Below are 13,036 nucleotides of genomic sequence, written 5' to 3'. Positions count from 1 at the left end.
CAATTATAATAATCAATACAATAAGAACAGCAATAAGAATTATTTACCAAATCTAAATAATCTGATAGAAAGTTGAGGGACGGGGTGATCTCTCCATCAGCTGCAGTCTTTGGACACAACATTTCAATGAACATTATTGTTGTTGTTGTTATTTATTTTATTTCTATACCACTTTATATTTTCAAGGAAAATCTCGAAGCAGTTTACAGCATATTAAAACAGAAATAAAACAATCTGAAGAAAGTCAAATATCGAGTATACAGTTAAAGCAGCATAGTTAACAAAAAACGAAAATATTAAAGATTTCAAAATAAAACATTACAAAGGAAGTCAACTACAGAATACATATTTAACACAAAGTTAACAAAAACAAAACAAAAAAAACTTAAGCATCCCCCCCCCCGCAAAAAACCAACATTGCTAAGTAAAGTCAAACATAAAATGCACATTTAAAACAAGAGAATAAAATATCATAAGCATGACACGGCTGTTTAGCAGGCACAAAAGAATCCAATAGTTAGGGTTTGTTATCAGGCCTAGCGATGTCCCTCTGGTCTCACCAGCAGCCTCTTTAGTAGAGCTGCTGAATCTAGGCCCTGCCCCCTAGGCCAGGTGGAAAGGGCCTTGCAGGAAGCGGCCTTCACAACTCACAACCAGTCGATGCCACCAATATGACACACAGTTCAATAGGAATTCAATTACGATTCCAATCATAAACAGGCAACGATGTTGCTAGGTGAAGTCAAATGCCCTGTTCTTCTTCTTTGCAGACTTCAGAAAGGCTTTCAGATTTTCAGCCTTGAGTTCGAGTGATACAGAGAGTCAGTTCCAGCATTGCAGTCTGCAGGCCACATACTTGGTTTAGGTCTCCTATTTTTGCAAGAGGACTTAGCTTCCTTTTGCTTGTAAGAGTTTTTCCTCAGTCAGCCACTTGGCTCTTAAAAAGTTCAGAAATTAGGTCCTTTCAGAGACAGGGGTGCACACTGAGCATAGTCCCGAGGAGATGACACCACAGGTGCATAGCTGTCAACTTACAGATTTGAAAATAAGGGACCAGCAGCCTCGAAAATAAGGGATCAGCAGCCAAAATAAGGAATCAACAATTACTTTGATAAAATACATATTTTGTTGCATGCAAATGGCTTTAGATACCTATTAGGTCCATAAATTACCATACAGCATATATTCAACACAAAAAAACAGCAACAATTTGTTGTTGACAAAGGACAGCTGGACATATAAAGGGCCCCATTACCTTCAGTAGCTTATTTAAGGGACATCATCAATAAGGGATAGCAGCGGGACATGGCGCTGGAATAAGGGACTATCCCGCCAAATAAGGGACGCTTGACAGCTTGACAGGTGTGGGGTGGGGAGATGCAGGAGGTACATTCCTTCGTTGTGTGCACACATGCACATGCAAACACACAGAGGAAGAGAATAACCACTCCCCACATCAAACGGGGGGCACCTTGTGCATGGTCACGTACAGCCCCATCCCATGCAGCTTCTGGCATGACAGCCTGGATTCCCCCCCCCCCCCAGCCAGACACCTGAAGGTAGCCGCCTACCTCTGTCAGTTACCCAATCCCAGCTGGGGAGGTGTTGCCAGGAGAGAGTTGGCTAGGTAAGGGGAGGGATCGCCCAGCTCACACAATAGTGGGCGGAACTTACCTGGGAGTTCTCAGTTGACTTCAGAGCTTCTCCCACCCTGCCCTCCCTCAGTTAAGCCTTCTTTTGCAGGTTAACCTCTTCTTCACAGGTACGTGGGCGCTGCTATGTTATGGTTGCTGTTGAAGGGCTGGAAATGATTTTTCCTGCATTGGCAGGTTTTGTCTTCCCCGTAGTAAAACGTCACAACTTAGGCGGTTTCAGGCCTTGGGCGGAATCCTTTAGTTTATCTTCCCTAAATGGGGGGGGGGGGCTGAAGTGGTGACTCATGCCCCCCCTGCAGCGGCGATCCCAGGGTTCCCCATTAAAGGGGTTGTTTTGAGGGGAGGCATTGGCCATACGCCATTAGGTTGTCATTAGCAAAATGGGGGGCAGGCTCTCTGCTTGAACAGACGTCCTCCAGAGCCAGCCCAATCCCCACACAGTCTGGATAACCCTGATGTTCCGCAGATCCCTGGCCAGGAACTGGGAGGGAGAAACGCCCAATGCCTAAGCCAAGTTCTCCCTACATCTGAAGTTTTAATAAAGTTGTGGCCAAATTTTAATCCCATAACACGTTGTCTTGAGTCATTATTCCACACTGAAATATACTCGGAGTTGAGAGTCGATTTCATGCTCTTTATTCAGCTCATAGTGGTGAGGAGGAATGAATCTGCTTTATATACATTATTTACACAATGGGCTTCATATGATTGGCTAATTCCAGAATTCTGTAGGCCAATCAGGTTGTGGATTCACTTCCACCTGGAGCTGGATTGGGTGGCTCCTGCGGACCAATCATACTGCTGCATTGTTCTAGGACCAATCAGACTGCTGCATTCTGAATCCTATTGTTCTAGGATCAATCAGACTGCTGCATTCTGAATCCTATTGTTATAGGATCAATCAGACTGCTGCATTCTGAATCCTATTGTTCTAGGACCAATCAGACTGCTGCATTTTGGACCCTATTCAACTCCGTACATAACACCCCTCCCCTCTAAGTTCCAGTCCTGCCCGGGAGGTTGCATTCATAGTCCTCAAGGTACGCCAGCCGCCTATGTGTGCGTTGAGGCCTGGGGTGTTCACTGGTCTGGGGTCCGGGTTCTGGCTCATGTTCCGAGGATGCTGGCTGTGATGGGGCCGTTTGGTCTGGCTCAACCAGCTCACTCAGTCGTGGTTCTGGTTCTGGTGTCCTTTCAGCCTCGCAGGTCATCTCTGTACTTACTGATTCTACCTCACCTGCTGGCCCCGCCTGCTCTATGGGCCTCACTGCCCCACTGTTCCCTTGAGACTCCTCTGACCTGCCCTCCTCCTGGTTTTCCCCCAGGAATCATCGCCGTATCTGATCGCAGTGGTAGCGCCAGCATTGCCCCCCATCCGTTAGCACCGTGTACGACATGGGGCCAGGGACCCTGGTAACTGTGGTGGATACCTATGCCGGGCCTGCACCAAAATTCTTTGCGTACACTGGGTCCTGGGCCACAAAGGTCCAGGGGTTCCTGCCCCCCCACTACCTCATCCTGAGCTCTGTTGGGGTGAAGGCGGTCCAATCTGATTGCGAGGCGCCGGCCGATTAGTAGGTTGGAGGATGGATGGCGGCTAACAGGGTTAGCTGTGGAACGCCCTCCCACCAGATGTCAAAGAGAACAATAACTACCAGACTTTTAGTAGACATCTGAAGGCAGCCCTGTTTAGGGAAGCTTTTAATGTTTAATGTATTACAGTATTTTAATATTTTTTTGGAAGCCGTCCAGAGTGATGGGGAGGCCCAGCCAGATGGGCAGGGTATTAATAATAATAATAATAATAATAATAATAATAATAGTTCAGCGGGGCTCCAGCCAGTCGTTGAGCTGGGGGTGCTGTGGTGTGCTGTGCTGTGCTAGAAGGATTGTGACAAGGCGGTACTCCCAATCCCCTTGCGTCATGTGGCAGAGGGTGTCCTTGGTGGTCCGCTCCATGCGCTCTGCTTGGCCATGCCATGGAATGGCACCGAGCGGATGTGGCGGATTGCGTCTGTGCTGTGAAGGTCTGGAATTCTCCTGATGTAAATGCGGTTCCGTTGTCTGAGACGAGAGTGTCAGAGAGCCCATGGGTTGCAAACAGTCTGCATAGTACCCGGATGGCTGCGGATGTGGAAGTGGACAGTACCAGTGTGACTTCCAGCCATTTGGTGTAGGAATCCACCACTATGAAGAATGTTTCCCCCTGAAAGGAGCCAGTGAAGTCCACGTGCAGGCGTGACCATGGTGCTTGGGCGGACTCCCAGGACTGGACTGGGGCCCTTGGGGGATCTGGACAGGATTCTTGGCAGGCCTGGCAGTGTTTGACCCAGGCCTCTATCTCTCCGTAGATCCCCAGTCACCACACATAACTCCTGGCAAGGGCCTTCATTCTCACTACCCCTGGGTGTGTCTCGTGTAGGGCTGTGAGGACCCTTTTGCGGAGGGGCTGGGGAACAACGACCCTGCTTCCCCATAACAGGCACCCCTTGTGGGCCAACAGTTCATGTTTGCGGGTTGTGTAGCACGCGAATTGTGGCCCAGGGCTGCTGCTGGGCCATCCCCTCCACACCCAATCCAGGACCCAGGAGATGACCCTATCTTTCTTGGAATGGTGCGCAACTTCTTGTGCCTGAATGGGGCGGTCAGGAAGCAGCTCCAGGCTCATAAACTCTTGCGTGGGCACTGGGTCAGGGCCTGTTTCTGGTTAGTGGTAGCCTGCTGTGGGCATCCGCGTGGCCCATCGCCTTCCCAGGGCGGTGAATCAGTGCATACTGGTAGCTGGCAAGGAAAATTGACCACCTGAGGATGCAAGGAGGCAGCACTTGGGGGTTTGCAACCGCTTGTGGTCAGTCACCACGGTAAAGGGCTGCCCGTACAAGAAATCACGGAATTTTTTTACTCCCTTCATGATTGCCAGACCCTCCTTGTTGATTTGCAAGCAGTTCCGCTCGGTTGCGTTGAGTGTCTGGAAAAAGTATGCCACCGGCACCTCTCTTCCATCCGGAAGTTGGTGTCCCAGGACAGCACCAATGCCATAGGGCGAGGCATCGCATGCTGGCACCACCGGCAGTCTCTCGTCAAAGTGTGCCAAGACTGAGTTTGAGACGGCCCCATTGTGGGGACCTTACGTTTCTGGAAGTCTCAGAGGGTGAATGGGACCGGCCTGAGTTTGAGACCCCCACTAGGGCACAGTTTCCTTAAGGTCCTTGCCGAGATTATGGATAGAGTTGAACCCGTGTCCAGCTCCATGCGGCACGGGGCCCCCTCTATCTGTACCTCTACATAAATTTTCTCTATGTTGGGGTGGGGCAACTGGTATACCTGGCAGTCCGTGATCTCCGTCAAGTTGCCTTGGTGCGTTGGGCCCTGGGACTCTTGGATCGGTCATCTGACGCCCGGCATTGGATGGGCTGAGCCTGACACACCCGGGCAATGTGTCCTGATTTTCTGCACTGCCTGCACTCTGCGTTGCGGAAACGGCAGGTCCTCCTCTCGTGACTCTCCCCGCAGCTTGCGCAGTTCCCTGCTTCTCATCGAGGCAGCTGTGGTCTGTGCGCTGCTTGAGTACACCACTGAACTCGGTGCACCTCCTCCCTGTCAGATCCTGAGTCATTGGCGAGGTCTTCGTGGTGGACCCTCAGTTGGGACGGCAGGCTTGGCTGTGCCTCTTGCATCAACCTCTTGGCAGCTTCCGTTGCCAGGGCCTCCTCCAGAGCGACCTGGAACGTTAGGTCCTTCTTGGCATACAGGCGTCGTTGCAGCTTCTCATCCTTCAGGACACCGATGAGACGGTCATGAAGCATGATCTCCAACTCTGAGAAGTTGCAGAACCGGGAGGCTTGGCAGAGAGAGGTCACAAACCCAGTTATGGTTTCCCCAGGGGCTTGCCACTTTGCATAGAAGGCATTTCGACGAGCCACCACTGAGGGCTGCGGCGAGAAGTGCCCCTTCAGCCGTTATTGTTTTGTAAGGAACAGTAGCGATGTCTTCAGGAGCAAGGAGAGCCTGGGCGATTTCAAATATAATAATAATGATAATAATAAATTTTATTTATATCCCGCCCTCCCCAGCCGAAGCCGGGCTCAGGGCGACTAACAACAATAAAATAGTGCAACATTCTAAAAACATTTCATTGTAAAAATTAATTAAAATCAAATTGATGGCTAAAGTTCTGTAAAGACTGCCAAAGGAGGGAGTCAGGCTGCGCCCTGACCAAAGGCCTGGTGGAACAGCTCTGTCTTGCAGGCCCTGTGGAAAGATGTCAAGTCCTGCAGGGCCCTAGTCTCTTGTGACAGAGCGTTCCACCAGATTGGAGCCGCAGCCGAAAAAGCCCTGGCTCTAGTTGAGGCCAGCCTAACCTCTCTGTGGCCTGGGACCTTCAGGATGTTTTTATTTGAAGACCATAAGTTCCTCTGTGGGACATACCAGGAGAGGCAGTCCCATAGGTACGAGGGTCCTAAGCCGCATAGGGCTTTAAAGGTTAAAACCAGCACCTTAAACCTGATCCTGTACTCCACCGGGAGCCAGTGCAGCTGGTATAGAACCGGGTGAATGTGATCTCGCAGCGAAGACCCAATAAGGAGTCTCGCCGCAGCATTCTGCACCCGCTGGAGTTTTTGGGTCAGTCTCAAGGGCAGCCCCACATAGAGCAAGTTACAATAATCCAGTCTGGAGGTGACCATCGCGTGGAACACAGTGGCTAGATCAGGGCGAGAGAGGTAAGGAGCCAACTGCTTAGCTTGGCGGAGATGAAAAAATGCCGCTTTTGTTATAGCTGTAATCTGCGCCTCCATGAAGAGGGAGGTATCGAAGATTATACCCAAACTCTTAACGGACGGTGCTGGCACTAATTGCACCCCCGCAAGAGATGGGAGTTGCCCCCCCAATCCCATATTGTCCCGTCCCAGCCAGAGGACCTCTGTCTTCAAAGGATTTAACTTCAACCGGCTCCCACGTAACCATCCAGCCACAGCTTCCAAACATCTGATCAGTGTGTCTGGGGCCAAGTCAGGATGGCCATCCATCAACAGATAGAGTTGGGTGTCATCAGCATACTGATGGCAGCCCAGCCCAAAACTCCGGACAAGTTGGGCGAGGGGGCGCATAAAGATGTTAAAAAGCATCGGGGAGAGTATCGCACCCTGAGGCACTCCACACACCAAGGAGTGGCGCAATGACAATTCCCCCCCCCAAGCGCCAGCCTCTGTCCCCGACCAGAGAGAAATGAGCGCAGCCATTGAAGGACTGTGCCCTGGATCCCCACGTCGGCAAGGCGGTGGTCCAGGAGTTCGTGATCGACCATGTCGAAGGCTGCTGACAGGTCTAGAAGAATCAGCAGCCCCGACCTGCCTCGATCCAGCTGCCTGCGGAGATAATCTGTTAGGGCAACCAGAGCCGTCTCGGTCCCATGACCAGTGCAGAAGCCAGACTGGAATGGATCCAGAGCTGATGTTTCATCCAGAAACCCACCAAGCTGTTCAGTAACCGCTCTCTCAATCACCTTACCCAGGAATGGAAGATTCGAAACCGGCTGGTAATGGGATAGATCTAAGGGATCTAATGATGTTTTCTTTAAGAGCAGGCGCACCACTGCCTTCTTCAGTTCCCCTGGGAATGTCCCAGTGCCAAGGGACAAATTGATGATATCCCCCAGGGGGGCCCACACCTCATCGGCACACGCTCTAATCAGCCAAGACGGGCACGGGTCGAGAGGACAGGTGGTGGGCTTTCCAGATCGGAGGAGTCTGTCCACATCGGCTGGGGATATCCGGTCAAATTGGTCCAATACTGGACCCGAGGACAGTTGAGGGGCCTCCAGTTCCTTTATTGTATCCAAATTGGCAGGGAGGTCATGGCGGAACAATTGGACCTTCTCCGCAAAAAAGCTCGCAAATGCCTCACAGCTGTGTGTCAAATTGTTATTTAAATTTGGCTGTCCCTCGAGGGATGTTAAAGACCTAATTATACTAAATAATTGTGCCGGGCAAGAGCTAGCGGATGCAATGGAGGCCGAGAAGTAAGACTTCTTAGCGGCCTTCACTGCCATCTCGTAGGTTTTCATAAAAATCCTATAAGATGTTCTTGAGGCTCAGTCACGGGCACCCCGCCATACTCGCTCTAGCCGTCTGAGGTCCCGCTTCATTTTCTGAACCTCCTCGGTAAACCAGGGAGCCTGGTTTCTGCGGGGTCGCAGAGGGTGCTTAGGTGCGATCTCATCAATGGCTGCCAGGTGCTGGATATTCCAGACCTCAACAAGCTCAGTCAATGAGTCGCTGGGGGAGCAAGGTCCCACAAGGCTTGGTGGAATCTATCAGGGTCCATCAGCCTCTGAGGGCGAGCCCAAATCGGCTCACCACCTAAGCAGGGTGGGGGTGAAAAGTCAATCTTGGCTTTCAGAGCGTAGTGACCAGACCATGGCACCTTCATCGAAGGAGACATGATCACATCTATACCGACGCCAAAGATCAAATCCAGCGTGTGGCCTTCTTGATGTGTGGGGCCCGAAACTGGGAGAGCCCTAGTGTCGCCATGGAAGACATCAGAACCAGAGCCTGTGAGGAGGGAGTGGCATCAGCATGGATGTTGAAGTCCCCCAATACCAATAGGTTAGGGAACTCCAAGGCCCAGCCGGCCACCGCCTCCAGCAGGCCTGGCAGGGTGGCTGCTGGTGCGCTAGGTGGCCGGTACACCAGCCAGACAGCCAAGCTCACCTCGGAGCCCCTCGGATCAATGGCAATGGTAGAGCCCTGAAAGAACAATCTTTCCAGATTAATAATGCCACCCCTCCCCCCGGCCCACAGTCCGTGACTGGTGGAGGACGGAGAAACCCGGGGGCGCCATCTCTTGTAAGGTAACAGTTTCCCCTTCGCGCACCCAGGTCTCCGTCACACAAGCCAGGTCGACCCCCTGCGAGGTAAAGAAATCTCGCAGGGTGGCGGTTTTGTTGCCTATAGACCTGGCATTGCACAGCACCAGTGACGGAGGTGAGTAATCGTTGCTCACCCTACCCTCGTCCCTCGGGATGGGGCGCAGATTGGAAGGGGTACAAGCATATCTGTATCCCCTTCACCTATGACATCTGCCCCCACCGCCATACCTCCCTCGCCCCTCCACGGTAGCAATCCCAAGCCTCATACTATCCTCCATTTACAAAATAGAAAAGCAAAACAAACCAAAAACAATTATACCAAAACAAAACCAATCCCCACCCCACTTAACATCCATCCCACCCCAAACCAAAATAAAACAAAACAAAATAAAAATATATGAATAAAAACCACCGTTCACAGTGGTAGAACAAAGTAAAAAGTAAAAACGCTTTTTAAATACATAAAAACATTTTTGACATTTGCTGTAGCAGCACCAGTGTCCTTAAAGCTGTGGTGATGGTGAGTGTGGGCCCTGCCCCCTAGGCCTGGTGGAATTGGTCTGCAGGAGGGAGCAGCCTTCCCCAACACTCACGGTGGCAGCAGCAGCAGTGTCCCAGTGCCTCAATGAGGCCTCTTAAAGCTGTGGCGGTGGTGGGCCCTGTCCCCTAGGCCTGAGGGAGTTGGCCTGCAGGAGGGAGCCTTCCCCAGCACTCACGGTGGCAGCAGCAGCCACTGGAATGCTTCCTCTCCGCAGACGCTGAAGAATATTCCCCTCTTCTTTGCATCGTTGGTGACCCCTTTGGCTTCTAGGAGGAAGGTGGAACGGGAGGCGCATGCTTCCCAGTCTCCTGATGCTGGGTTGAACGGCGAGAAGCTGCTGTTGGCTGCCATTCTGAGTTCCTTGGGTCCCGGAGCTGAAGCCTGGATACACGGTGCGAGGCAGCGGTGCGGCAGGTGGCGGTGCTGCGGTGCTGTGTGTGGCAGTCAGCTCAGCGGGATCCCACCTTCGTTGCCAGTGAAATATACTCGGAGTTGAGAGTGGATTTCATGCTATTTATTCAGCTTATTGTGGTGAGGAGGAATGAATGTTCCCCCAAAATATTTGCTTTATATACATTATTTACACAATGGACTGCACGTGATTGGCTAATTCTGGGAATCTCCTGTAGGCCAATCAGATTGTGGACTCACTTCCACCTGGAGCTGGATTCACTTCCACCTGGAGCTGGATTGGGAACTGCGGACCAATCATATTGCTGTATTGTTCTAGGACCAATCAGACTGCTGCATTTTGGATCCTATTCAACTCCGTACATAAAACATGCGGGTGTCGCCCAGGGTCAGGGGTCTCTGCCTGTCCGCGCAAAAGTTTTTTTTGCAGTAGGAGCTGCTAACACAACCATCTACTTCACCCCCAGAGGCACACTCAATTGTCCCTCGAGACAGACAGATGGCAGCAACTGTAACATCTCCTGCAAAGTAAATGGGGCATTGAATCATGAAAAAAACAACAGCAAAATTGAGCAACAAACACACACTTTCTCAGGCTGCATTCCTGACCCCACTGATAACACTTATGAGAAAACAGAAGTGTTGAATAACTCTGTCTCTCTCTGTCTCTCTCTGTCTCTGTCTCTCTCTCTGTCTCTCTCTCTGTCTCTCTCTCTCTCTCTCTCTCTCTCTCTCTCTCTCTCTGGCTGCAATCCTGAACTAAGTGTAAAGGTAAAGGGGACCCCTGACCATTAGGTCCTGTCTTGGCCGACTCTGGGGTTGCGGCTCTCATCTCGTTTTATTGGCCGAGGGAACCGGCGTACAGCTTCCGGGTCATGTGGCCAGCATGACTAAGCCGCTTCTGGCGAACCAGAGCAGCACACAGACATGCCTTATACCTTCCCGCCGGAGCGGTACCTATTTATCTACTTGCACTTGGACGTGCTTTTGAACTGCTAGGTTGGCAGGAGCAGGAACCATGCAATGGGCGCTCACCCCGTCGTGGGGATTCAAACCGCCAACCTTCTGATCGGCAAGCCCTAGGCTCTGTGGTTTAATCCACAGCACCACCTGCATCCTTACAATCCTGATCTATTCCTCACTAAGAATAGCAACACCTCTTTCCTCCTGCAAAATAAGAAACACACTGAGGGTAGACAAACAGGCAGGTGACACCTTAGCGCCAAACCATGCACAAGCAGGCGGGTAACAGGCAAACTGCAGCTGCCATTTGTGCACTTGTCATGTCTCCCCTACTGTTTGTTTTTTAAAAAATAAAATCAAATCAATAAAAGGAGACAATATAGAGGATGGGACGCAAACGGCACAAAGGCTAGACCAGGCAGGAGCAGGTAACAGGTGAGTCGTGGCAGTCATTTTTGCAAACCATTTTTACCCTCCTCCAATAAAAAACAAAATTGAGGGAGAAAGTGCCAACGAGGCCTGGGCTTCATGGGACAGGTTAGAGGCCTGCCATCTTCACTCCTGACCGCTGCCTGAAGAATAAACAGACTAAGGGGGGTTTGAACCTCCAAAGGTTGTGATGCTCCTGGACATAAACAAATATTTTGTAGGTTTGAGGGGGTCAGTCTAGATGAGCCCATTCCAATTCTTTGCCTGTGATGAGGTTGAAATCTGACAAAAGGAAATTGCTGAACTAGTCATACTTGGAAGACAAAATATCTTAAGTGTCCTCATCAACATCCTCAAAGAACGATCAAGGTTACTAGGGTTGCCCTGTTTCAAAAACTGAAATCCAGACACAACTTGGTTTTGTTTTGCCAAAGTTGTTGAGCTTTTTTGCGTCATTCAAAGGAAACTGAACCCTGGGAAAGTGCCTAGTACTCCTCACCACTGAGAGACAGGGGTAGCCTATAACAATACACAGATGTCCTTGAACAAGATAATCTATGTAGGTTGTAGAATCTGGCATTTCAGGGCACATACAAAAATCATGTTAGCAGGGCTTTTTTTCGAGTGGGAATTTGCTAGAACTCAGTTACCACACCTCTCAGGTGGGTTCTGGAACCTCTCAGGTGGGCCCAAACGCCATTCTAAGAAAAAGAATGGTGAGTGCCTGTAACTCTTTTTCTAAAAATAAAAAAATTCCTTCCAGTCGCACCTTAAAGACCAACTAAGTTAGTTCTTGGTATGAGCTTTCGTGTGCATGCACACTTCTTCAGATACCGCATGCACACGAAAGCTCATACCAAGAACTAACTTAGTTGGTCTTTAAGGTGCGACTGGAAGGAATTTTTTTATTTTGACTATGGCAGACCAACATGGCTACCTACCTGTAACTCTAAAAATAAAATTAAAAAGCACTGGTTTTTTAGTATGACTATTAAATTTATCCTGCAGCTTGGCTTGCAAATCTATCCTTGCTTTGGCTCATCCAGAGGCATTTCAGCAAGCCCTGTTGCCATCAGGGTTGAAGACAGCTGTTCCCTTAGTCACTTCCAGGGCCAGTGGTTGCCACCCTGATGTCTCCTGCAGGCTGGAGGATGACGTGGGCAGAGCTCAAGGTCCAACAGAAGGACCTGTTTGGCGGTGGCCTTCAGTTGATGAGATCTGTGAATAGATAAAAGCGGTGTCCTTCCACCCACCTTGTAAATAACAGGTGGGCGAGGGGATTAAGGGGCTTATCCCCCCTCCCATAGCTCAAATGAAAACTGAAAGTACACATACAGCACTTGCAAAGCAGCTTTGTGGCAAGCAGTGGGGCAAACAGAAGACAGCTTTTACTCATGCCTAGCAAGCACAGGAGAGCTTTCTAAGTACAGTGGTACCTCAGGTTACATACGCTTCGGTTACATACCTTCAGGTTACAGACTCCACTAACCCAGAAATAGTACCTCAGGTTAAGAACTTTGCTTCAGGATCAGAACAGAAATCGTGCGGCAGTGGTACGGCGGCAGCGGGAGGCCCCATTAGCTAAAGTGGTGCTTCAGGTTAAGAACAGTTTCAGGTTAAGAATGGACCTCCGGAACGAATTACCGTATTTTTTGCACCATAACACTCACTTTTTTCCTCCTAGAAAGTAAGGGGAAATGTCTGTGCGTGTTGTGGAGGGAATGCCTACGGATTTTCCTCCCCTAAAAACTACGTGTGTGTTATGGTCGGGTGCGTGTTATAGAGCGAAAAATATGGTAAGCACCGTATTTTTCGTCCCATAGGACGCTCCGTCCCATAGGACGCACCTAGTTTTTTGGGGGGGGAATAAAGGGGAAAAAAATTCCCTTTATTTACCCCCCCCCCAAAAAAGCAGGTCGGGGAAACAGAACAGGTTGAGGAACAGCGGGATGGCGGCGCTGCGCCTCCCTGCTGTCCCCCGAGCTTGTGGGGCTGGCCAATGTCTGCCCCGCGCGAGGGGCGCTCTGCATCAGGGCGCCCCCCCCTGCGGGGCGGCAGGCTGCTATCTGCAGCGTGGGGAGCCCTGGGGGGAACTCCTGCAAGGCTCCCCATGCTGCGGATGTCTGCCTGGCGCAGGGGGCGCTCTGCTTCAGGGCGCCCCGCGCG

Source organism: Podarcis liolepis, assembly GCF_965112155.1.
Source record: "Podarcis liolepis genome assembly, chromosome: Z".
Classification (NCBI taxonomy): Eukaryota; Metazoa; Chordata; class Lepidosauria; order Squamata; family Lacertidae; genus Podarcis; species Podarcis liolepis.
This window is presented reverse-complemented; position numbering follows the sequence as displayed.